A 25392-nucleotide genomic window follows, 5' to 3' on the forward strand; every position below is an offset into this window, starting at 1 on the left:
AGTTCTGCCCAGATAAAATTTGTTCTTAACTTCCTTTAGATTAAAAATGTGAAATATGAGTGAAATTAATTAATAAAAATGACTAGGTAAATTGTTTTTGTGACTACACAGGAAAATTATTATTTATTTCAGGAAGTACCTAAATATTCTTAAACACACTATTTGTTCATATGGATACAAATGACTTATTAAAAAGAAGCCCACAGTGACTATTCTAGCCTTCACATTTGATGAAGCACAATAAGTTAGCAGGTGTATATTAATGGAGTCTCATTTATTTCTGTTGGTGGACAGTACAACTGAGACTGCGGTTGCCCTCTGTTGGAGACCCAGATACTTGGAAAAAATATTGTTACTTTTCATTCATTACCATTCACATACGCATCATTTTTAGGGTAGTAAATGAAGGGCTGATTATTTAGGTTTTATTTTTCCTAGAATATGGCTAGAGTTAAAATTCAGTTTTCCTTCTGGTGTTCTGAAAATATACTATTTAAAATAGAGCTCTATATTACAAAATGTCTCTTTGTCCTATAAATTAAAAAAAACACCTTTTCAAGAAATATTTCATACCTCGCTGGTTACATAACTGATATCATATTACTTATGCATAAAATACATTCTAGTTGACAGTAGTTTAAAATTGTACTTTGAGCCTACTGCAAGAAACAATAGGTAGTTTTTGTGAAGCCGACAGGCAATGACAAAGATATGGCTGTCAATGGGCCCACTTTATAGATGGCTAAGAGATAAGGCTTACCCTGAGCCAGGAAACTTTTTTTTCAGTGAAGTACGTTTGAGGCCGTCATGTTGTATTAAATTTGCTCTCATACATACAAAGTGAGTTAGTGGCCTCAATCTGATCATTTCGATGTTCTTCAGCTGGCCCAATAGCCCAGCACCTGGCTGAATTATTAAAAGGATGATGCTACTCATTGTTTATAGTAAAATAGCAATATTTTTACCTCTTTTTTTTCTCGCTTTAATTTACTCCTAGAACTTGCTGGGATTGTCATGCTCCTCCTCTTTTTGGATAATACAGATTGTCTCTCCCTTTTCCTTCTCTTTCTCTCCCCCATTTATATCTGTGTCTTTTTTTACACTAAGGTTATTGTAATAATATCTCAGAATTTTTCAAACAAATACCTTAAATTCTGACCTGAAAAATAAGAAACACAATGGTGGTGGGAAGTTACATGAAAATGACTCTTCTCTAAAGACATATTTTATTTAAAAAATGAATTCTCCTCTGGGTTCTATTAATAGGTAGCCTGCAGAGGACTTTATGCATTGTTAGAAATAAGAGAGTTAGATTAACAGATACTCTCGTATGTTCACTTCTAATATGAAGGGTAGTGGAATTTGGATTGGAGAAATTTCAATTTCATTTTCACTTCTTAAATCATGTGTAATAATGCATCAAAGCTGTTATTTATTTTTGCTGCACTGAAGATTGAATCTTTCACACATACAGGTAAGTACTCTTGTCCTTTTATTAACAACACAACTGAGGTTTTTCTCTGTTTATTTCAGAAAAGTGCATTTTAAGAAAAATTTTTTTTCTAGAAGAAATAAATTTCAAATTTCTTCTCTGATATGACCCTAAGAGTAGTCTTTTATATGAAAAAGAAACAATAAAACCTATCTCAGTAGGACTTAAGGGCAATTCATTTCAAAATGCTCAAAGATATTGTCCTTTCCTATCATACTCCTTTTTTGAATTTTAATTTTTATAAACTTCAAAAAGTGGTACAAAGGTGTCACATTTTAATTTGCCCATCAAAATGTGTATTACTTCCTTTTGGTCACCAATTTCTTCATTCTCCTTCATCACATCTGTTTCCACATACAGACTCATTTTATTTTTCCCACTTCCTTCATTACATATGTTCATGGCCATATTCCCTCCTTTTACTTTCTTCTTTTTTTCCTTCCTTTTGTTTCTCTTATTTAAGCAATTTGTAGCATATATTAATTATATGCAATAACAAATTTTATTGCAACAATTCTTTCTTTATTCAGGATAGCTTTGCCAAAAGAAAAGCAAAGACTCAATTATATGCTGTCGTGAATAGTTTTTTTTTGCCAGTCCTGGGGCTTGAACTCAGGGACTGAGCACTGTCCTTGGGCTTTCTCAAGGCTAGTGCTCTACCACTTGAGCCTCAGCACCCCTTCTGGCTTTTCCTATGTATGTGGTACCGAGGAATTGAACCTGGGTCTTCGTGCATGCTAGGCAAACGCTCTATCAGTAGGCCAAACTCCTGGTCCCGGGTATAGCATTTTTTGAAATTGTATCTCACTAACTTTTGGCCAGGCTATCCTGAAACCATAATCCTCCTCTTTTTGTATAGCTAGGAGTTTAAGTGTGTGCTATCATACCCAACACACTGTGTTATTTGCGTACACACATAAAATGTACATTGATTACATTCACCTTGTCATGACCCTTGCTTATTTTTCCTGTCTCTTCTCCGCTTCCATTTCTGATTTTTTTAATGTGTTAAAAATCTAGTTTCCACTTATGAGAAGAAACATTCAGTATTCCTCTTTCTTTGAAAACAAAGGCATATGTATAGCAAAATCCTTTCCTCCTGTCACTACACAGTTGGCTATTTTGCCTCTACATGACATACGTTGTTTTCATTAATCAGACCATGTTTATTCAGTTAGGGAACCCTAAATCTTGCTTTCCAGGAAAAATAACAACAACAACAAAAATAATTTTTTTATGACAAGTCTTTGGTTAAAAAAATCCCAAACCCACTTAGGAAAACTCAGAGGAAAACAGAAAACACTATTCAGAGAAGAGAGAAGAGGAAGGAGGAATAAACATGGGGTTATCATGAAAAGGACAGAGAGATGTACCAGAATTCAGTGTTCTTTAGATTCAGACATTGTAGTATTATTTGATACATATGCAAAAAAGGATGGGTTGCACAATCCACAGAGAGTAGTGAATCTTAAATCACATTCTGAGTGGTCACAGTGGGGGCAGGCTAAGAATCAGACTGAAATGAGAATCTAAACAGCTGTGCAACCTGCATAGGGAAGGAAGCTATAGCACATTATCAGAATCATAGCCTCTATTTCTGTTTCTATTCTTTTGACATGGAAAATCTATGACAGGATTGCATCTTTTGCCCTACTACTTCTGTGGCAGTTTATTATCAAGTTATTTAAAAGCTATAACTATTATGATTTGAGATGTTCCAAAGTCAAAGGTTCCTTAAAGTACTATCTTGTGTGCAAGCAATACCAAGATTACATTGAGAAGATACAATATTAGAGTGACAAGGCAATGTGTAAATGAAGCATATTTAAGTTGTATCAAGGACTTTGACACTTACATAATTCACTCTAACATGCCCAGTACGCCCTATTTGGTAACCCATAGCTCTTATATGCTCTTTTGCAATCAAACAAGACAGATAAAAATCAGTCTTAATTAGAAACTATTATGGTGATTTATAAAGAAGAATTGAATGCAACTGTTTTCATCATTAGCATATGAAAGTATTCCTTATGTCTTTGCATCAGTCATTCCTCCAACCATCACAGCTGGGATGGATACACACACAAACACATATATATGTATGTATGTATATAATTTGAGGTTTATAGTGAGGAGAATGATATATATATGTGTATGTACACATATATATGTATAAATATACAGCCAAATGTTTACTTTCTACATCTATATTTATGTGGACATTTCTTTGTATGGTTTAATCAGAAGTATTCCCAAATTTGACTAGATACCAATAAAGGACATGTTTAAATCCTATTTGAATCAACTTTATACTTGTGTTTAGTTACCTAATGTTTCAGCTGTATTTACTTATCATTTATAATTTTTTTTGCCAGTCCTGGGCCTTGAACTCAGGGCCCGAGCACTGTCCTTGGGTTTTCTCAAGGCTAGAACTCTTCCACTTGAGCCTCAGCACCACTTCTGGCTTTTTTCTACGTAGGTGGTACTGAGGAATCAAACCCGGTTCTTTGTGCATGCAGGGCAAGCACTCTACCACTAGACCAAACTCCCAGCCCTATCATTTATAATTTTATTATCTTTTTTTGTTATATTTTATACTTGGGATAATGTGTATAATTTTATTATTTTAGGTAGTTATACAAATAATTTACATTCAGCAAATCAGTTTTTAAGTACAGTAGATCATAATATATTCTCTTATCATTCTCCCAAATCCTTCAAAATCCTCAAGTTTCTTAGAAATGCATTGAATACTATGACTGAATTATTTCCCCTTCCCTATCCAGCTGTGTTTTATGCAGATATTTGCCAATAGTTATTTAATACACAAAGTCAATTGTGAGATATTTTTATTCTCAGCAGTCAGGTGATATAAATTCTTTGTGCCCTTGTTTGGTTAGTGGATATTACAGTAAATTTTCCCTTATTCTTCTGGAGAAAGAATGGAGAGCCTTTTTAGCTTGCATATTTACTACATGAGAAATCTCCCACCCACATTTCAATATGCTATCAAATTTTCTAATAAGTTACAAAGGGTAAGTGATTTTTCCTCCAAAGGTATAGGCAAATGAATTAAAGAAAAGGCAAAACAAACTGATGGTCTGGATAATCCAGAAGCTGGCAATTTGTACTTGAACAATGGAAAATTTGCTGTATAGTTACTGAATATTTATGTATTTGTCTTGCCACCACTAATAAGTAGATATCCCAAGCAAGTATATCAAACAAAACCAACCTGAAAAAAATGTGTTTAATAGGAATATTACTGCTTAACTAGAACTTGCAGAATAGAATGTGCTTTCAAATTTTAGAGTAAGAATCATGAGTGTGAACTGTCTATTAAAATCGAAGAATTTTAGATCAACCTCAGAAGGCCCAGTAAAGTAATTAGAAAGATATACTGAGTTACAAATTGGATTAGAAAGATGAGAGAGTAGAATCAACAAAAACATTATTGCATGAAGGACAGCCTACGCATAGACAGAAAATAGAACAAGTTAAGTATGTAACAGAATGATAGACACCATAGAAGATAGGAATTACTAATTAATTGAAATTTTAATGGATATTTTAGAGATTTTTTATACTTCTATAATTTTCTGTGATTTATTTTAGAGTCTACAGTTGTTATAAAGTCTACTTTCAGAATGATGAGTTACTCAATTTGATCAAAAAAGAACTGTATTCATTACCTGAAATATTAAGTAAACTCTATGTATATTACCTTTACAATAAAAATATAAAAAACAAAAAAAATTTAAATGAATGATCAGGAGATTGTAAAAGGAAAATAAAGGAAAAGAAGAGACTGATACAATTAACCCTTTCTGGGGAGCTTTCAGGACCCCAAATAAAACTGATCAGGGATAAGAGTTGATTTAAGAAAGCCAGACTATTTCTTGCCCAATGTTTGGTTTGTCTACAATAAATACATTTAACTGACAAACCGAACATTGGTTTGAGTTGAAAATGTGGAAGAGAAACACAAGTTCATTTCATATAAATAACACCTGATCAAGAAGAAAGTATTCTTGCCACCTATGTACCAAATACCAATATATACAACTTTGTTTAACAAACTCAGATGGACTTAAAAATACTTATAGGCTGGAACATCATTGTATATTGAGACTTCAATATTCTATTAGCCAGCAGATAGATCATTCTGGCAAAAATTCAACAAATAAACCTCAAATTGAAATGGAGACCAAAACCACTTAACAGACATTTACAGAAAATCTCCCCCAACAGCTGTAAAGTATATATTATTATTTTTTTTGGCAGTCCTGGGCTTTGAACTCAGTCCTGGGCCCTCTTGGTGGACTTTCTCAAGGCTAGCGCTCTACAACTTGAGCCACAGCACCACTTCTGGCTTTTTCTATGTATGTGGTACCGAGAACTCGGAACCCAGGTCTTCATGCATGCTAGGCATGCAATCTACCACTAGGTTAAACTCCCTGCCCCAGTACATATTCTTATCAACAACTTATGGAACATTCTCCAAAATCCACTGTATTCTAGATCATAAAGAAAATTTTAGCATAAAAGAAAGTAAAAATAAGACTTTGTATAAAATAATACCATTATGGAATAAAATTAGAGGTCAATAGCAGAAATCACAGAAATATACAAATCCATGGAGACGGAGCCATATATTATTGCTAAATAATTATTCAGTTATCTAAGAAATAAGAGGGGAAAGTCAAAAGTTTCTAGTACCTAATGAATATATACATACAATCTACCCAAAGCTTCCAGATACAGCAGAGGTACTTTGAAGGGGAAAATTTATAGCTATGAATGTTTGCATCAGATTTCCCATGGGCTATGCTTTTCATATTACTTCAGACTTTCCCCAGTATATTCTCTGTAGAAAATACTTTAAAAATGTTATTTTGCCCATCTCATATCTTTACTCCTTTGCCTCTAGTAATCGCTGGCTAAAAAAGACTTAACAGGTAAACTGAAATTTTTAGTTGCATATTTTTCAATTTTTTTAGCTTAAATATTTTGAAGTAACCAAATAGTTCTTGCAAATATGCCCAGAAGTCTTATCAGCTAATGCATTCCATATGTATTTATATTGATGCTTGGACATAAAAATGTTCAAAGATGTTATATGATAATTTTATAAAGTATAAGTGAAACTAAATGGTAAGATAGAAATGTGTCTATGTATTTATAGCAATATCTTTCTCAAGTTGATGTTTTATAAAAGAGATCCAACACATACAACTTAACATCTTTTCATTTGGAATAGTAAATTATCTGAATTATCATTTATAAAAATGAAAGAGCCAAGTATAAGTATGGAGTAGTGGATTAATTAAGCCACAGGCATTGTGAATGCTTACGAATGTCATACTTTCAGTAAAAGTGTGATATTTCATGTGGGTATTTTGTCACTTTTATAGCTCCAGTAAGATTTATTAAACAATGCTAACATGCAGAAGGAAAGTGGGAAATACCTATAAATAGCTTTGTATATGTGAGCCACAGCTTCCCAGCTAATTATCATCTTGAGATACGATGATTCTGATTAATATATCAAAAAGAAACATAATTATGAATGCATGCAATCAGACTTCATATGCAAACTAAAATAAAGCTGGCATTTATAAGTCAGAAGAAACCATTAGTGCAGTAATTATGTTAGTGTTGCATGAATACATTGTGAGGAAAAAAATGCTCTAGTTTAATAGGAAGAAGCAAGTGGAAGAATATCAAGAACATTCAAGTACTTTTGATAGTTCATATAACAGAATAAATAGTATCTTCAATTCATGCAAGTTAAGTTCAATAAAACAAAATAGACCACTCCCCCATTCCCCTAAATCTAGAGTTTCTTTTACTTAGGATTTTCTAAAGACTAAAGAAAATCTTATATTGCTTCTGATCATAGGTATAACGAATTGTTTTGAGAGTGTATTTCTAAGTTTTCATGTTGACATCCTTAACCCCAGTACCTCCTTATTTGGAAATAAGGTTGTTGTAAATATGATTAGTTAAAAATAAGTCATAATGAAATAATACAGCTGGCTGATGATTCTTATGAAGAGGGTAAATTTGAACACAGGAAGTCATGTGAAAATAAAAGTAGAAATAAGGACAATAATACATCAACCCAAGAAATATCAAAGATTGCCAAAAATCCACCAGAGATTAGGAGAGAAATAGGATAGATTTTCACTAACAACTCCGAGAAGAAACCAAAAGTTAGAATAGGTTCACTGAAAGTTAGCCAAAACTTTATGAACTGTAGTATCTCAGTAGTAGTAACGTTCCTCTCAGCGTAACTCTTGTGTTTAATGTGGGTCTACCCTGTTGAAGTAGACAGATATACTCTTGAACTATGATAACATCTTTATTAAGATGATACACTGGTGGTGCTTAAAGCACCTCCAAATATAACAAATGGCATGAGAAATTCGTTTTACCAAGATTCATTTTGTTCTAAGATTCCTTGATTATGACAAAAAATTTCATAAACTGTTGGATTTCTGTTCTGATCTCTTCGATGACCCATTGGTGATTCAACTATGTGTTTTTCAATCTCCATGAGTAATAGGGTTTTCGTTGGTGGAGATGGGTGTTCAGTTCCAATTTGATGCCCTGGTGGTCTGAGAGAATGCAGGGAATAATTTCAGTGTTTCTGAATATGCCCAGGTTTGTTTTATGACCTAAAATGTGGTCTATTTTGGAAAATGTTCCATGTGCTGCTGAAAAAAAACGTATATTGTGTTGTTGCTAGGTGGAATAATCTGCAGATGTCTGTTAGATCTAGTTGGTCTATACAGTTGATCAATTCTAAGGTTTCTCTGTTGAGTTTTTGCCTTGTTGATCTGTCCATAAGTGAGAGTGGTGTGTTAAAGTCACCAACAATCACTGTGTTTCGATCTATGTATGGTTTCAGTGAAAGTAAAGTTTGCTTTTTGAACTGTTGATATATTTTAGATATGAGGCCTCTGTTTGTTGAAGCTAATTGAAAGGACCTCCAGGATACTGAAACAAAAGCCATATAATGAATGATTGTTGTCCTTAATGTACTATGTTACTCTCATCTCTTTTGCTGTCCCTTGGTTATCTCATATTGTTACAGTATCTCACTTTGTTATCTGTTATATTGGATATATTTGTATTTGGTTATTTGAAATTGTATAGGGAGGGGGGGAAAACAAGATGAGGGTTGGGGGCCAAGGGGAGGGAAATGGGAACCAAGACATGAGAAAGGGTATCAAGGTATGTGAAGTATTACACCTTCTTTCTGGTGAATATTATGTAACCCTTCTATTAATTACAATAAAAATCTATGAAAAAAGAGATATAATAAAAAGTTCCAAGAAAAAGGTTGTAAAATGAAGAACACCAAATTCATCAAATAAAAAGTTTAATATCAAGAAGATTTTTACTCTTTACTTATGACGCTTATTTTATAATAAAACTGTTCAAAATGGAAGAGAAAATATGTGACTAAATATGGAATGAAACATGCTGAAAATAATGCTAGAGAAGTTATTGGTGTAGTATGTGTTCTTGTTAGTGTAACCGAACAATCTACAACTTCCAATTGTTTTCTTTTGCCTCTTTTCGTACTGTATTGATCCATGTTTTATCTTCTTGTAACTTCTGTCTCATTTAATGATGTATAAAGCATGAAGAGGAAATAATTGGATGTGTGTCTAGATTGTTTTTAGCACAGTTAATCAAGATGGGATCCTTAGATAATCCATTTCACAATCACCTGGTTTTGTTTTGTTTTGCTTTTTTTTAAATTAAAATCTCAGGTTTCTTGCTGCTCTTAGACTGAATGAAAACGAGTCTATGGGGTTTAAACTGGGAATGCACCTTTTTAGTAATTGTCTCAGGTAGTTCTTATGTGCTTACTTTCAATAATTAACATGATTTATCTTTCAGCCTAATTATTAAATTGTTGGTTCTTATAAAACATTTCTTTCTATAGAGATTCTCTAATATATGGCAACAAATGCACAAGCATTTTAAATTAGTGATTTATTTTTTTCACTGAATTATGTCTAAACAGATTAAAATCAAATCTCCAAGTTTATAAGCCACTTTTCCCCTTACTATATTATGTTACAATGTTTTCACCATTATATAGGACTCCTGGAAGGCCATGATTATGAATATAAAGATGGTAAGGTATAAATGTGGGAAAAATATCTCCGATTTCTTTGTTTTTGTTGCTGAAATGAAGAATGCACAAGGGTGCAACTTGGCTTCATTGAATTTATACTTTTCATTTAGTAGCAAATGTATTTTCACCTTAATGAAGAATCATGACCAAAAATTTTGCCTAAAAAATTGAGTCTTCAGGAAAAACATATGATATAAACACATAAGTTCCTTAAAGAGAGTTTACTTTTATAAAATATGTGGAAAACAACTTTAGAACACTAAAAAGAACAAGGTAATGATCCAGTTTCTATAAAAAGAAGAGATTAAGGACCAGAATATGTTAGGACCTAAATTATGCAATACATACAGGCAAGAATGATGTAGAAAACATTATCCATAATTCATTTAGCAGCTGGCTATTTGTGAAACATTATATACTGATTAAAACTATGGTTAAACAACTGAATAATGTGCGTGCCTCATACTACAATACTCTTTCCTTTGGTAAGTTTAGAGAAGTAGAATTAGACAGCATGAAACTTTGTGAATTCATGTGAATGTGGACATGACAAGATGAGAATGCGTGACAGATCACAGATGCATTCAGAGCAGTTCTCATTTTTTTGTTTTTCTTAAAAGAACCATGGCTTCATGCTCTTGAAAATGGATTGGTAAATACAGTGCATAAGACAATAGAATAGCCAGGTGAGTTAATATGGCACATGAGCATTATTTTTTTGTGGGTCATGGGGCTTGAACTCCTGGCCTGGGGCACTGTCTCTGAGCTCTTCACCTCAAGGCTACTGCCCTACCCCTTGGAACCATAGCCCCACTTCCATTTTCTAGTGGTTGCTGGAGATAACAGTCTTACCTTTGAACCACAATCCACAGATCTCAGCCTCCCTGATCAGCGAGGATTACAGGATGAGCCACTGAACCTGGCTGCATATTTAGTTCTTAACAAGAATATTGATACATTTTTATATTATTGAAATGTATTTATCCTGGAAAAAATTCACAGCTCAATTTTCTTTCTTGTTTTCCCTAATTTTGGATCTCTTAAATTTTGTTTATTGGATGGAGAAATTGACAATTATGGGTATTAATGGTAGTTCCTATAGTTTCAGTGAGAAATAGGAATTGGATTCAAAACAGTGCATGAAGCTGAGATTTCATGGTATTTTGTCCATAATTTCATTATTAAACACTTTTTGCTTTCTAGAGGTTAATTGGAGATAAGAATCTCAGGTCCTTTTGTGCCAGGGCTAGCTTTGAATCTTGATCCTCATATTTCAGTCTCCTGAGTAACTACGATTACAGGCAAAATATTCATTTTAGAATTATCTAAAATCTCAATTGAATTAACAAAAAATTAAAAGTGTTCCAATGTATATCTACAAAATTAAGAAGTGAGGGCAGGTGAGGGTGAGGATGTTGAAAGGGTTCACATTGATCCAGGTATATTATATTCATAACTGGCTTTGTGCAATGGGAAGTGCTCTGTCCAACTTCTTAAGGATAAGAGAAATAAATTTGAGAAATTAATAAAATATTTAAAAAGCAAAAAAAGAAGAGAACTTGTTTGTATGTATAGCACCAAAGAACTTTTTTTTGTTTCTCAATCTGTAGACTAGCTCTGCATGGTTCTTGGGAGTGAGAGAATGGAGTTTACATTTGCTGGAAACAAATGTCAGTGGAATGCATTGGTGGAGTAAGAAGTAAGTGTAGCTCTTATTGCAGAGGGACAGTTTTTAATGGAATAGTGACTTGAGTACATTACTGAATTTTGGGCATCATCAATCTCATCTATAGAAACAAAACATACTAAAAATCTCTGCCATTCTATTGAATCTACCTATCTATCTATCTATCTATCTATCTATCTATCTATCAACTCTCTTTTACTCTCTGCCTGTCTCCTTCTTTCTCATGCTTTGTACTCTCATCTGTCTATGTCTCTGTCTCTTTCTATCTCTGGTCCAAGCAGAACTATTTCCATACAGTATACCCAATTCCTTTACTACTCTTTTTTTTCATATAATTTTTATCGTAATTAATATTTAGCAGATTGAAGGTGCATTACTTCACATACATTGATACCCTTTCTCATGTCTTGGTCCCCATTTCTCTCTCCCAACCCTGCCTCTCATCTTGTTTTTCAAATAATCAAATAAGCATATATACAATGTATCCGATAACAGGGTAAAATACCGTAACAATATGAGATAACCAAGGGACAGCAAAAGAGATGAGAGATAACATAGTACATTAAGGACAACAATCACTCATTATATGGCTTTTGTTTCTATATCCTGGAGGTCCTTTCATATAGTGTCATCCTATATGGCCTTATGTATCTAGATTTTTCTTTTCCTCATATTTTTCAGTTCTTACCTAATTATTTTTCATCCACTCCTTCCAAGGTAGTTAATCATTTTTATTATGCATTTGCTAAGTATTTCCAGTATTTATCATGGATGAGTTTTTTTTTGTTCCTTAAGCTATCCTAATTTCCACCATGTTCAAAATGGTGAACTTGCCAAAATACAGCTATATTGCAATTTGTCTACCAAGAAAAGTATATATCTAAAGAGCTGGATATACATTATGAATTCTCACCACAACCATGCTAATCTACAATTTCCCCTATTTTTTATTTCATATTGTTTCACCTACTTTCATATTAAATTTCACATAAAATATACAATATTGTTAACTCTATGTGCTACATAGTACATTAAGTGTTAGAAATTAGTCATTCTGGCTAGCTGAAACTTGGTAACTTTTGACCAATATCTATTTCTTCTTCCCTCAGCCCCTGGGAAGCATCATCTCCAATCTTATGTTTTCATGAAATTGAGTATTTAGATTCCACATATAAGTGTTTCTCATGCTTTGAGATGAGTCTCTTTCATTCTATAGATTGCTTTTCAACTTTATTGTGTTTTTTGCTGTGCAGACAATTTTAGACTGATATAATTCTACTTGTCTATTTCTGTTTTTATTCAGAAATAGGTATAAAATTTAAAACTCTAGCAAAATCAGGTTTTTAAAAAAATGTGTCCAGAAATCTGTTTTAAGAAAATCAGTAATAATCAATATGTGAATTATGTATGAAAATGATATTTTCTATTCCCATTTGTCAACAGACATTTAAGAATTTTGTGAATTTCAGTGGTCTTTTTTATAATGTTCCAATGAATAAAAGACTGCAAAAAATCAGTAATAATCAATATGTGAATTATGTATGAAAATGATATTTTCTATTCCCATTTGTCAACAGACATTTAAGAATTTTGTGTATTTCAGTGGTCTTTTTTATAATGTTCCAATGAATAAAAGACTGCAGACCTTCTTTGAGACACCATGCCATTTTATTTAGATCCAGGAAAACAGAAGTGGTTTGCTGAGTCACATAATAGTTTTCTATTTCAATTCCTAAATACTCTATTTTTACAAGGAGGTTCCATTTTGCATCACCATAAATGTTGTTCAAGGATTATCACCTCATTGTCATTTATCTTTTGTTTTTGATAATGGAAAATCTAACAGGTGAATGGTAATAGTCCATGGGAGTTTTGATTTACATTTCAATGAATACTGATCTGTGCCTTTTAATGTTGGCTATTTTTGTCATCTGTCCACATATGTCTCTTCACGTTCTTTGCTATCTTTAAATAGAATATTTAGCTTTTTTGCTGTTAAGTTTTATGATCCATTTATGTATTTTGAAGATTAGTCCTTTTAGTGTTTGTGTATATTTTCTCCCTTCTTAAGGTTGTTTTTTTAAAAAATATATATTTTCATTATATTTAAGTAGCCATACCAAGGAGATGCCAATTAACAAAACAATTTATGAATATAATGCATCTTGGCCTATGTGACCCCTTTCAACATTCTCACCAATCCCCCCAAGCCATCTCTTTTTTCACTTTTTAAAAAAATTTTGCAGGATGTATATTTTATTTTTGACAGTAATCTTTTATATTCTCTGTGTCTTTTGCTGTGTAGAAAATTTTTAGCTTGATGAAATTCTACATGTTGATTTCTGTGGGGAGCCGGATGGCACCTGTTTCCTGCCTCGCTCCTTGTAACTTATTTGGTATGTGAGTGCGAGGCCTTTACTCGTTACTAAGTATCAAGTTGCTCTTCAGTCTGCGCATGACGAAAAAGGGCGTGACCAATCCCGAGTCTCAAAACAGCCTTAGCAACAGAGCAGCCAATGGTAGAGAGCCCCTTGTTCCTTGGGCCTATATAAGCAGTTGCATTTCCCGGCCCAGGGCCCCTCTGCTTCAGCTCTCCCTTTAACCAAGTGGCTCTTCATTAAAAGCGTGATACCAGAAGGATCCTCGGGTGGTGTCCGTTCTTCCCTGCTGGTCAGGGGTGCCGGGCGCCGCAGATTTCTGTTTGTATTATAAACCTCTATTTTTATCTCTAATATCCCATTTTGTATCTAATTAAATTGAAAAACATGTGATAAAATGATTATTAATTATTCCAACAAATCATATATTTATGATTTTCTAATGTAATCTAATCAGTTGGTACGAATATAACAACAAATAATTCCTTTGTGTCAAATTTCTATTTATATTATCTATTAATAAGGTGCTTTTCTTATTTGTTGAATACTGCACCAGTTAAAATGTATTTAGATACAAGTTACAGTGGCAAATTGTGTTCAAAACTCAGGAGCTCAACAGGAAGATATTTTATTAAGTTCCTAGGAAAACACTGAAGTAAATTTCTCCATAAGAATGGAGACAATCAACAATTTCATCAAAGATCCAGCTTCTTGATTTTCCTACTTGACCTGCCTCGGCAATGGGTTTATCTTCTTAAGTTGTTACAATGACTGTCAGAAAAGCTGCCATTTAGTCAAATGTTAAGTTATTCCAAAACCATATTCCAGGTGAGCAGGCCTGTACTAGAAAACTACTCACTGTCTCAAAACTAATTCTGGTATAACTAGACTAAAACATTATTCAGAAGTCCTTCTCATTTCCCTTTATATATAAGTGATGAAAGTGTAAAACCTAAGTTTCACAGAAAAGCATATAATTCTAAATGAACTAAGAACCCGATTTGTTGCTTGGACATGAACTTATTATATATAACTTTTAACATTTCATTGGCAAGAAATGACAAAAGATGTTGGGTAGGCAGCTAATAGGATCTGTGGGATAGAACTAATCGATCATCTATTTTGCTTATTTGTTACCAGTGTGAAACTCTCTCCATTTGAATTAGTAAGCTGTAGTTGTTGTTGGTGGTGGTTGTGGGGTTTGAACTCAGGGCTAGGTGCCATTCCTCATCCTCTTTGTGCTCATGGCTAATGCTCTACTACTTGAGCCACAGTGCTACTGCCCATCTTTCACTTTTTATACTGAAACTATTTCTTCTTTTTATTTCTGTCTGGAATCCATGGCTTTCTCTATTTTCTGGGGTGCCTCTTCAGCTCTCATCTTTTTATTATTATTATTAAAAATGTTTTCCAGTCCTGGGGTTTGAGCTTGGGGCTGGGTGCCACTTGAGCCACAGCAGTATTTCCAGGCTTTTCAGTGTTTGTGGTACCAAGGAAAGGGAACCCAGGGCTTCATACACGCTAGGGAAACATTCTATACCACTAAGCCACATTCCAGGTCTCCCTCAGCCCTAATCTTTTGTTCAAGGAAAGCTCAGCCACTGTACACACTTCCTGGTTTTTTTTTTTTGTTGTTGTTGTTGTTTGCTTGGCAGTGCTAAGGGCTTGAGCTCTGGGCCTGGACACTGCCCTGAGTTCTTCAGCTTAAGGCTATTACTCTACCATTCTGTTTTTTTTCTTTTCAATTGTCAAAGAAAAAAGTTGGTTTGACCTTAGAAATGAAACTGGCAGTTAAGCATTGGGTGGCTCTGTTTCCTCAGTTAGCATATTTGTAACTCAGGGATTAAAGTAAGCAAGTTTCTGTCTTTTCTATTTCTTCCTCCCTTCCTCCCTTCCCTCCCTTCCTCCTTTCCCTTCCCTCCCTTTCTCCCTCCCTCCCTCCTTCCTTCCTTCCTTCCTGCTCTCTCTCCCTCCCTCTCTCTGTCTTTCTCTCTGTCTCTTTTTCTCTTTCTCTCTCTCCCTCTCTCTCCCTCCATCCATCTTCCCCCACCCCCTCTCTTTCTTTTTTCCTCACAAGCCACTAAGAATGGACCAGTAAGCATCATGCTTTGCTTGCTGGATATCTGTTCATTGATCTTTCTCAGTAAATCAATTTAGTCACATTTGTTCTAAAAAATCGTTGAGATCAGTAGAGTAACTCTTAATTAGACAAAAGCAGACACAAAACCTAACAGCACCTGTTTTTCTTTTTATCCTGGCTACTGATTAATTATCTAGTGGGAAGCCAAATATCTTGAGAAATGTGATTAGCATTTAGGTTAGAAGGATTGGATAGAGCATCACTTTAGATGATTTGCAATATTAATGTATAAGTTCTATGATCTTATGAACCATCTGTATGTCTTTTGAAATCTTTTATTTATATTATAGCATACTTTTACTTTCAAAAAATTGGGAGACTTTCTAAAGATTTTAAAACTTTTCTCCTTTGAAAATATTTTATCCCATTGTACCTTAGCTTTTCTTTTTTAAAGATTTGTTTCTTTTTATTATATGCTTTTAAACCTTTTTACAGTATATTAAGAATTAATTTAGGATTACTCAACAGATAGATTGTAATCAACAGCAACACTGGTATTTTTATTGAAACTGGTAATTTTATTGAAAACAATGTTCTAATAGGCTCAATCACTTGCTACCTATTTCTTACTGTTTTTTATTATTCACTGTTTATTAAGCAGTCATTATGCAGTAAATTACTGTAGTTGTTGGAAAGATTTCAAAAGACACAAAAGACAAATCTCTTGTTCACAGGGTTTTACACAAAATCTAAAGGGATATATTACTTTCGGATGTAATAAAATAAAATTACACATCTAGAGTGCTGAAGAGAGATTTAGTGTCTCAGAAATCTCTTGCCTTAAATAATGCCATGCTACTTCTAAGACCGTAGGGTCTTTTCCTTTAAAATAACTGTTGGAGAGACAAAAGATTGGCACTCAGGAATCTTTGTTCTTTTAGTTCTTGCCTTTCATGAAATGAAGAATAGAGACTATTTTTCTAAGTGCTGCTTCACTTCTTAACAGTATGCATGGCTGAGCTAGATGGCCCTAACTTCAAAATTTCTGACAGAACACTCCATTTCTTTAGTAATTTTCTCCTCTGCAAATAGTCATTTTTTAAATCATTTAAAAATATCCATTTTCAGTACATTAAATTTACTCATAAAACTTCTAAAATATATTAATTTTTATTTCATCACAGTTTGCTTCTGTTCATTTGTCGTACTACAAATAACTCTAAATAGTACAAACTTTTGTGTAGTCCAACTTCTCCTTCATGCCTTTTTCATTCTACCTTCCCAGACAACTATCATAGAGACTTTGATTCAGCCTATGACTCAAGTTGTGTTGAAGAAGAATTTTCCATTGCATCTATCCTATGTTCTTAATTTTGGGGGGGAACAAAGCTTTGCCACTTAAAGTATGTCTTATGGATTTGCTCTCTGGTATATAGGTTTAATGTGTACGAAAAAATTCTTAGACCCTTGGACTATCCAAAGAATATTTTGAAACCTTGAGTAACGACTGTCAAATTTTTGTTTTCACGAGTTAGTCTGTCAAACAGTTGTTCTTGAACACATTTTTTCTTTAGAACTGAGGATGCATATTAATGGTAACGTGCATTTTTTCCTCCTCAGCTAACTGTAATGCTTTCTCTATGTAACTGCTTTGGACTGAATGCTGTAGCTATTATTATTTATTATTTTTTTGTTTTGGTAGGTATTGGGAGTTGAACTCTGGGCCTGGGAGTTGTCCCTGAGCTCTTTGGCTCAAGGCTATCTCTTTACCACTTGAGCCACAGCACCACTTCCTGAATGCTATAGTTATGTGTTGAGTGAAACTTTGTGTGAAGAGTCATTTGTTGCTTTTCATAAATGATATAGCCCCTTTCTTAATAAAATTGGTTTATCCAGCCTGGATTTTAATGTTTGTCACATTTCTGAGGTTTATTTACTCATACCTTTTTTACTGAACAAATTCTTCTGTTAGCATGGCCATTTTTCTCATCTTTATTTATACTAGCATTGCTGAACTAAGGTCTACCTGAAAGAATTTTCCATTTCTTTTGTGTAAAATTTTCAATGAATTCTGTACAGACCTATCCTTATGTTCTATTTATTTTGTTCTGTATAGTTTTTTTGCAGTCCAGTGTGTGTCACAATTCTTTTCCTGAGTGTCGGGGCTTTATATCCAAAACTTTCATATCCTTTTCTTTTTTACTTTGGCAAAAGCTTAAAGAAAAAGTTATTTTTTCCCAGAATAGTTTCAGTCTTCACACTGATGTCTTCATGAACAGAAAATTCTGTGGTCAGATATCCAAGAATAACGTTTTATTCTTTATAGTCTGAGAAATCAAGAACATTTTCAGTATGAAGATTCCTTTGAAAACATTGACTACCACAAAATTTTGGCAGAAAACTTTATATAGTACCCTTTTAATTAAAAAGACATAAATGAAGGAAAAAAAATCTTAAATATGTGTTAGAAGGTTAAGCATGATCTCTAGATGAATATCCATTGTTAATTTTAAACTACTTCAAGGCAGAAGACTAAAGCAGCTAGAATTTTAAAGATTTCTGTTCATGTTAAAAATGTTTATTATTATGTCAGCTATTCTCTTATGATATTAGAACTCAGAAAGCTAATGAATAATAATATGTCCAATATTTCTCAAAAATCATATAATTTAAGATAATCATAAATAGTTGATGTGAACAAGGAAGGAAAGGTGTTCATATCTCATCTAAATTATACTGAATATAATATACAATTTTCAAACTTTGTTATTGGCAATAATTATTCCCACGCTTGTGTATAGACCAAGCCTTCTTAGGCATGATAAGACATATGACTTTTCTCACAGCTTATGTGGAGGGAGATTTTAGAGCTGCAATTCAAAGGTGGGCTTATGAAATGAGAAGTTAAAGGCAGTAAGATGGTAACAGAAAAATGATTACACAGTTTATGCATTGTCAATAATAACACTGTATTTGAACAGAAACCCTAAGAACATGGAATTGCTGCTATTGGGGAAAAATTTTGCTTTTGATAACACAAACATAATTAATAGTTTTCTGTCAAGAAAACATAGATTATAAAAAGTATTATGATAAAAATATTTCTCTCTTTGCTTTAATATTTGAAGCACAGAAAAAATGCTTCTCAGTTTTTCTTGAATGCCTGAAAACTAGTCACTATTATATCTTAATTAAGCTTATCTTTAAAAACAGGTGAGTAGTGAGCCAAAATATATCTTTTAATGTCCCTTTTTAGGTAAATAGGACCTCATTTCCATAATTGAGAGCAAAGGAGCTTAACATTTTTAATGTAAGTGTACAATGTGGTTGCTTAGCAATATTCAAATAAGTGAGAGTCCCTCCTGGGATTCTAGTTAGAAAACAGCTGTCCACTTGAACATGTGTCTGTATTAGAAAAAGAAGCAATGTGTTAGCCTCTAATGTTTAACAATGCAGGACACCATGCATTTATTTAAAAACAATCCATACTCCCACTCAATTTCTTGTATATTAATTTAACCCAATAATAAAAATTATATATGTATTGTTGGATGGAGATCACAATGTCTTCTTAATAATTCTCTGACAAGCTCTTCAGAGACTTCATCCAGATGGAACTGGCACATAAAAGTCAAATCTTAATGTGATATATATATATATATATATGTGCCAAAATCTTAATGTACTATATATTTTTTTTCTATCTTTAGCTCACAATGCATATTTTCTGGTTTGGATTTGTTAGAGATCACAAGTTCCCTTTGAAAGGGTTTGATTTTTCATAGTCCACCTTTAATGTCTATCCATTGTATGTTTTCTTTCTTTCTGCACTACAACTTGGGACATGTACACACACAAATCTCTGTGCCTGTTTTCAGCAACACCTCTACTTTTGATTATTTAGTTATATTTTGCTAATAGTGGGGTTTGAATTCATAGCCTTGCACATGGCTTGGTTGGTTTGCTGGATTGGCATTGTTAACATTGGAGCTAGAACTTTAGCCTGATTTTTTACTAGTTAATTTGAAAGCAAGTATTGCATTTTTGTTTGTGCTTTCATGTTTTTGTTTTTACTTGAACTCAGGGCTACATTATCTCAGTTATTTTCACTCGCAGTTAGTGTTCCATTATTTGAGCCTTATCTGATACTGTCTGATACTGTCACTGGAAACAGTCTCTTAAACTTATCTGTCCAATGATCCTCTAAATGTTTTCCTTGTGAGTGTCTAGGTTCCTCAGCAGGAGCCACCAGCAGCCAGGTCACTTTGCATTCTGCCCTTCACTTTGATGAAGGACAGTTCTTTGAAAAGCCTTGGATCCACTCAACCCTGTTCTCTTTGTGCTTACAGTGCATAGAATGACTGTAGAACATGTTGGGAATGGGATTATTCTGAGGCCTAGAGGATCTGCTTCTAATAGTCATGGCTAGTCACGAACCTTCTTGGGGTATGTAAACCTTGAATTGGGAAGAAGCTGTCCAAAGCAGACGGAGCTTTGTTATTCTCCATGCTGAAAATATGATGTCCTTCAAAGCTTTGCTCAGTGATTAATGCTGTGTCTGAGAATGTAATGTAGGGCTGGCTCCTTTTCAAGGTCCCCCAGTTGTGAGGTGAAGTAGAGCTTGTGGCGGTAATGATTCCATCTACCTAGACAGATTCCTAGGGCCCTAGAGATACACTTAAACAATGGATCTCAGACATTTATTCTTGCTGTCTATAATAATAAACCCATGTCCTGTGTCTTGGAAGTATATTGTGTCCTACTATAGACAAATAAGCAGTGCATGGTAGACTTAATAGCACAGGCTATGGGCAGCACAAGAACAGGAAGTTCTGCCTCTGGTTGGCATAGTGGTTATGCTCTGTAGAGGGGGAGCCTTTTCTTGAAGCTGGAAATTCAATTGGCACACTACAGAACAGAGCCCAATACATGAACAAGGCAAGGCATAGAATAAAACATTACAATTTTGAGTTATACATAATTGTAGTCTTCCCCTTTCATCTACTTTAGTGGTTTGTATGTGTATGCATATGTGTGTGTGTGGGAGGAGTGGGGGTATGTGATTGTGCACGTGTGTGTCAGACCTGGCTTGAACTCAGTGCCTAAGCACTGCTGTCCCTTATTATTTTTGGTTAGGGATGCCATGTGGTCACCCTAGTCACAGCTCTACTTGTAGCTTTTTGGTAATTTATTGGAGGTAAGAATCTTAGGGACTTCCCTGCCTGGGCTGGCTTTGAACCATGATTCTCAGATCTTAATTGCTGGTGTAGCTTGGATTAAAAGCACAAACCACCAGCACCTGACCATTCATGTAAATTTTTTTAAATTAAAAAAAAATCAATTTTCTGAAAGTGGCACTCTGGCTCAAGGGGTAGGGTGGGATCCTTGAGCTGACACCGCCCTGCCCAGAGTTCAAGCCTCACAACTGACAAAAAAAACCAATTTTCTATAAGTGAGCATTCTGTACAATATTGCAAAGAACTTACTGAAATCAAACTTTATCTTCAATATGCAGCAACATTTTCCTTTTAAATGAAAATTTAAAAACTCTTTGGTGGTCAAGTACATTTATGTAAAGTTAAGAAAGTTTTATGTAAAGGTTTGATGATATAATACCAGTATTTATTGATGTTATCTTAATAACTCTGAGACAGAGTACCTGTTATAATTTTGCTTATAAGCTAATATTGTTAGTCTGGCAATCTCTTACAGAGATAATGTGTTTTGATTAATAGTGTCTGGTGTCTACTTAGTTATATATATATATAATTACATATATATAACCTATATACATATATATATACTTATCTATATCTATGTATAATTTTATCTTTGTTTGTGCCAATCCTGAGGCTTGCACTCAAAGTATGTGAGATCTCAACCTTATAAGTAGCTAGGATTACAGAAATGAGTCATGAGTACTTGGCTATTAACTTCATCTTCATAATTAATTTTATCTCATAATTAATATACTCACTGAAACTTGAAAATATGCTCATTGTGTTTTCAACTCTCTCCTTTCCTTTCCTCTTTTTTTCAAACACCACTCTCCTATTAAAATCACATGGCCTTTTTAATTTATAAAAATAAGAGTGGTTTACGAAGTAATTCTAGCTTCCCTGGCCCACAGCATCTGTGTGTTATCAACTCTTTCCTTTCTGTACATTATGACAATAACATCATTAAAACCTACACTATTTCTCTTACGTGTCAGTTCGAAGGAATCAGTAGTTGCTTCTTAATGGCTGTATGTAAACCTGCAGTGCCACTGATGTGCCTTCACAGGTGTGCTTAAAAGCCATATAACGAATGATTGTTGTCCTTAATGTACTATGTTATCCCTCATCCCCTTTGCTGTCCCTTGAGTATCTCATATTGTTACAATATCTCACTTTGTTATCTGATATATTGAATTTATTTGTATTTGGTTATCTGAAACTTGATAGGGAAGGGGGGAAAACCAATACGGGGAGTGGGTGGTGGGTGGGGGGAGGGTAATGGGTACCAAGACATGTGAAAGGGTATCAATGTATGTGAATTAATGCACCTTCTATCTGGCAAATATCATGTAACCCTTTCATTGATTACAATAAAAAAATATATATATATATAAAAAGAAACTCGGCCCTTTCACTTCTCTTGGCTTTTGCTGCAAACTAATCAACTTGCCTAGTCACTTTTCCACCAGTCTGCATCTCCTTTTCTTTTTCCTTTTTTCACCTATACTGCCCGTGTTCTAACAGTTTCTCTGATGCATTTTTAATGAACTGATACAAGCATTATCTTTTAGTGAAAGCTTCCTCAGGATTCTTATCCGTGGTACTGCTATACTTTTTTTTTTGTCAGACCTCCATGAGAAATCTTAATGCACTGAATTTTGGGGAAGCATGTGACTGTTTACCTGTCAAAGCATAAGCTCCTGGAAGGGAACAACTTTGTTGTTTTGTATATTGTTAAAAAGCAAGCATATAATAAGTGATATTTTATATGGTATTTGTAGCTTAAGATTCTTTAAGTAGCAAGTTAATCCTAAATCTTAAAAACAGTTGTTACCTTGTTTCATTTAGTTTATAGCTCTTAAATTTAGAGTGATAGCTGAGAAATAATTTATAACTTTCCAGAGATAATTCTTGGAGTGTTAATAATCTGAGTACTTAATTACACAGAGTTATTTCTAAAACAGAGTCAATTCTGAATTCTCAGCTACAATAAACACTGAACAGATAAGTTCTAGACTCTGGAAATCAAATTTGATTTCCAAAACATATATACATGTTGCCTTTCATCTTCATTAGTATTTTAAATCTAGTTGTGAGTTTTCTATTTTAACAATCAGTTAAAATATTTAGTCAAGGGATTCAAATGTATTCTTTTGGGACAATGGACAGAAAGTTTATACTTTCCTTATTTTAGTCTCTGAGTAAATTGTGTATTCTATAATTATTGTAAAGACTATGTTTTATACATTCATATAATAATTTTAGATACTGATCTCCAGGACTGGAAATAATATGGTTCATGTAAATATAATATAAACAATCTATCTAATATAAAACTTTTTCCTTTTTCTTTTTGCCAGTCCTGGGACGTGAGTTCAGGGCCTGGGCACTGTCCTTGGATACTTTTTCGTCAAGGATAGCGCTCTGCCATTTGAACCACACCTCCACTTATGGCTTTTTCTGTCCATGTAGTACAGAGGAATTGAACCCAGGGCTTCATGCATCCTAGGCGAGCATTCTACCAGTAGGCCATATTCCCAGCCCCTAATATGAAACTTACATAAGCTGTATAATTTAAGAAGCAAAGAGGTTTTGCTCTATTGCAGATCTCTGCTAGTAGAGCCCAAGGTTTCTACGGATTACACAAGGCCATATAGTATGAAGCTAATTGAAAAGAACTCCAGGATATTGAAACAAAAGCCATATACGGAATGATTGTTGTCCTTAATGTACTAGGTTATCTCTCATCTCTTTTGCTGTCCCTTTGTTATCTCATATTGTTATAGTATCTCACTTTGTTATCTGATATATTGGATTTATTTGTATTTGGTTATTTGAAATTGGATAGGGAAGGGGGGAAAACCAAGATGGGGGGGGAGGGTAATGGGGACCAAGACATGTGAAAGGGTATCAATATATGTGAATTAATGCACCTTCAATCTGGCAACTATCATGTAACCCTTTCATTAATTACAATAAAAATATATAAAAAAGAAGCAAAAAGGAGAAAATAAAAGCTAAAAACAAAGACAATTACATTTTTCATTTAGAAGCTGATTTTGAAAATACTGCTTGTCTTTATGAGCTATGTATTTTCTGACTTGATAGGCATTCATTTTTATAAAACTTCTCAGTTAAATTAGAACTATATAGATCTGCTCCCTTATATGTTAGAGTTGGACAACAATTTATTTTATGTGCAACCACATTCATGTTTTTGTGAAAGTAATTGTTAAAATTCTGACAAATTAACATTATTCTACAAAGCAATCATAGAAGGGCCTACAATATTCCATCCACAATGTTACAGTTACATCCATTATGGGATAATAGAATACATTGAAGCTTTAGAGGAAGACTCATGGAACAAGAAATAAAGGGATTTCAGTCATGGAATTGTCCTGTTAAAGCAACATTTCAGATGAGTCAAACTTAACAGAATAAAAGCTTCTTGAAGAGCTTGAGGACATACATTTTTCTGTAGCAGAGTGTCAAATGAGTAAATGGGGAGGATTGTGTTTAAGAACTAACCAAGTGTGGTTACAATATTACACGTTAATAAATTTGACATACCTGAACAGAAATGTTGACATTAAAAATTTTGAAACAGTCTCTAAAGACATCAATAAATTGTGTGGAGTAGTGATAAATATTTAAACTATTTGTGAATTAAACAGATGTCATATAATCTGTGGAGGACTGTTTAGCCTTTTATTTCTCCTCAGACAGTTTTGGCAATGGACCATCAGGAAAAAGATTTAGAGAATACTTACATATTTGTCAAGGAAGCTTATACAGCCCATTTTAAAAGGCTAATTCAGATTAATATGAAAATAGAGTCATAACCAGGCACAATGACTCATGCTTGTAATCCTAGGTTCTTGAGAGGAGGTAATATGAAGGACCACCATTCAATTAAGGAAAAAAAAGTTAATGAGAACTTATCTCACTAAAAAACACTGAGAATATGCCTGTCATCTCAGCTCTCAGGGAGGCATCAAACAGAGAAGTGAAGTACAGATCAGATCAGGCAAGAGAAGAGACCCTATAATACAAAGGGCTGTAAGAATGGATCAAGTGGTACAGCATCTGTCCAGATAGCCCAAATCCCTGACTTTAACACCCGATATTGTAAAAAATAATAGCCACTTTAGAACTATGACTACTTATTCTTAATTTATTAGTTGATTACATTATTTGGATATAAAGAAATTCTAATTAATGGAAATATTTCTGCATTATCAATAATGCCTCACACAAAGGCAGATGTATTGTTAGAACAGTCAGGACAGGGGCCGGGAGTTTGGCCTAGTGGTTAAAGTGCTTGCCTAGCATGCATGAAGACCCTGGTTCGATTCCTCGGTACCACATACATAGAAAA

The 25392-nt window shown here is 33.8% G+C and overlaps 1 protein-coding gene across 2 annotated transcripts in view; it reads right to left on the reverse strand.

The window, feature by feature from the left end:
* Epha6 (EPH receptor A6) overlaps positions 1 to 25392 on the reverse strand; it is a 707005-nt gene that overhangs the window by 78144 nt on the left and 603469 nt on the right. The window lies entirely within an intron of this gene.

This window comes from Megascapheus bottae, chromosome 1, assembly GCF_031878675.1.
Source record: "Megascapheus bottae isolate mThoBot1 chromosome 1, mThoBot2.hap1, whole genome shotgun sequence".
Classification (NCBI taxonomy): domain Eukaryota; kingdom Metazoa; phylum Chordata; class Mammalia; order Rodentia; family Geomyidae; genus Megascapheus; species Megascapheus bottae.